This window comes from Montipora capricornis, chromosome 5 (genome assembly GCF_036669925.1).
Source record: "Montipora capricornis isolate CH-2021 chromosome 5, ASM3666992v2, whole genome shotgun sequence".
NCBI lineage: Eukaryota > Metazoa > Cnidaria > Anthozoa > Scleractinia > Acroporidae > Montipora > Montipora capricornis.
Window position 1 is genome coordinate 22,251,585 of NC_090887.1, and position 2,500 is coordinate 22,254,084.

A 2,500-nucleotide genomic window follows, 5' to 3' on the forward strand; every position below is an offset into this window, starting at 1 on the left:
TTCTGTTTTGATCAAATGAATCAAAGTTGAGCGAAGTGATTTCACAGGCAAAGCCTCTGTTCAGTGATATTGACTTACCAAGTCGTCCCTAGGCTACTTTGCCGGCTGCTATAAATAAATGCGCACTTTGGTAATTATTTATGAAGACATGAGTCAAAGATCACGCGCCTTCCAACTCGATAAGACGCTCTCGCGGCTACAAATGTTATTGTAATCGCTTGATTGTATTCTGCTCTGTTCAAGCGAAATCTGGCGGGCATTACAACAAAATAGCCATTTGGTGTAATAACATGTGCAATCATCGTAATTGCTTTAGGAATACTAATAGTAGGTGAATAGTTAAAGATTGCAGACCAGAATGCAGTTCGACCAACAAAGCCACGCATATCTGTTCTTTCGTGTAAATCATGGCTTGACAACTTCAAATTTCAATCACTCTTCATAACAACTGGAGTTCCTATCCCAAATATAATTCAATGTTAAACAAGGTAAGTTGAGGAAAGGATAGCTTAGTAAAATTATCAAGGAAAAACAGCGGTTTAATAGGTAAATTGAAAGACGTTTACAGCTGTCAGAATCGCGGAAATCACGTCTAAGAGGCTTCAATTTTTCAAAATTTTCTGGGGTAGCATGCCCCCAGACCCCCCTAGGCCAACATAAAATTTGGACTCCCACTTTCAAAATCCTGGCTAAAAGCCTGTTGCCATGGTAACTGCCAATGATCTTGACATCTTTGAGCAAGAATTTTACCATCAAATAGTTAACATTTATTTTTTTTCTCAATGTGCGAGTGGGCGGAATTCTGCGAATCCTCCAATATGCGGTTTTGAAACATCCTTTGGTAATAAGAGGCATAGGTCTCCTCTCTGGTGGAATTTCATTAGCACTGACTCACATCTTTGCAAGAGGTAGACACACTTACACACATGCACTCATGGTTGCCATGATTATTAGCAGTTACCATGGCAACGGTAACTCAGCTGGCCCAAAATATGGTTGTTTTCGTTCATCCTCCTGGGCAACAAATCTCCACACAAAAAATGAATGGGGAGTTTCAAGATTTCCATTCCCAACTTTGCTTGACTTTCTCAGAGAACTGCTCTTACATGTGCCAGCTTTCCAATATGATGACATCTGTGCAGCATATTCATACTTAACGAATTACGAAGTTGAATCTGCCATACTGTAATGCATGTGCAGTTGATATGATTCCACAGTCGGCGCTGACCAAAGGCATGTGGGCTCCGGCAATGGGATAATGAAACACCTCAATTTATTTACTTGATAGAAGCAAAATTTTCTTACCTATCACAAGTCCCTTCTTTCCAAATCATTTGGTAGTTTTAATCTCTCCTCCTTCCTACCAGCAGTACTCTTTTGGTCTACTAAACAGGTGCCAGATGAGAGAGGTATTAAAACTTCCAATGCAAAGAGGCAATTGAAATCTTCTTCTTTCTTGCATTTTTTCAGATGATCTAGTGTCTCAGGAACATGACTCAAAAAATTGTTCAATCGCTTGCATGCTTGTTGAGCATTTGGGGAAGTACCCCCTGATTGTAGTTCATCAAGTCCATTTTTAAAAAAATCCTTCATCAACACAGGTTTCTTCTACAAGGAAAAAATCATTAAAGATTTACACGTATGGAACGAATATTGGAAAACTGTGCAGTTTTTGAACACAGCAAAGCAAGGATGAAACTGTGAAGCAGGGTCGAAAAAAACCCCGTCTTTCCTCCTGGGTTGTTATAGTTACAGAAAAGCACAGTCTGACAACTAAATCAGAGTTGAACTCTGAAGAAGAAACATTAGACTCCTTCACTACCAGAATTGTAGAAATGCTATTATAGCTGGATTGCTTTGCCAGATAAGGCATTTATTCCCTTGTATACTTTACTAGATGGAATTTCATTGACTTCAACAACTATTCCAAGTAGTCTGAATAGGTATTAAACATTAAAAAAGGTCTCAAAACCCTGGGCTTAAAAGTACTAAAGATGGAGGCCGTATGTTCCGTTGGCGTCATTCCAGCGAATGGGGATTGTCAGAGGGGCAACGAGCTAAGATTTATTAATGAAATTCCGACAGGTGACACAAGAATGTTCCGAAATTGCGACATTGCTAGCAACACCTTTTTTTCTGTGCACGCACAGTTCAAGAACTACTGGTATTTTAATTTCTGCTTTTCTACAAACATTTCTTGAAAGATTAAACTAATGTACTTTAATCTCACTTCAATCGCTAGGTAAACCTACAGTTCACCAAATCATAACTGTTCCTTTACTCAACCTTACGAAAATCGGTTAGAGTTTTCATAGGCATCTGTGCCTTCTTCAGACTTCGGTGCCCAAATTTGACCTTCTGCCATTTTGAAACAGAAGAGTGAGGTCTTCTAGGAGTAGGGGTTTGTAGAGTTCTCACTTGGTAGAATCGTGTGCAGACTTGTGCCCATGCCCGAGTACTAGGTCTTGACGTCATAGAAAAAAATGAATGTTGTATCATG

At 39.4% G+C, this 2,500-nt stretch overlaps 1 protein-coding gene across 2 annotated transcripts in view; it reads right to left on the reverse strand.

The window, feature by feature from the left end:
* LOC138049943 (uncharacterized) overlaps positions 1–2,500 on the reverse strand; it is a 12,928-nt gene that overhangs the window by 6,836 nt on the left and 3,592 nt on the right. Inside the window, exon 2 of one of the 2 annotated variants that reach the window (XM_068896426.1) lies at positions 1,306–1,608. The gene's annotated coding sequence lies outside the window, so the exon portion shown is untranslated. Of the gene's footprint in view, positions 38–1,305; positions 1,609–2,500 lie in introns of those variants that run through there. The other variant, XM_068896427.1, reaches the window with a different exon arrangement.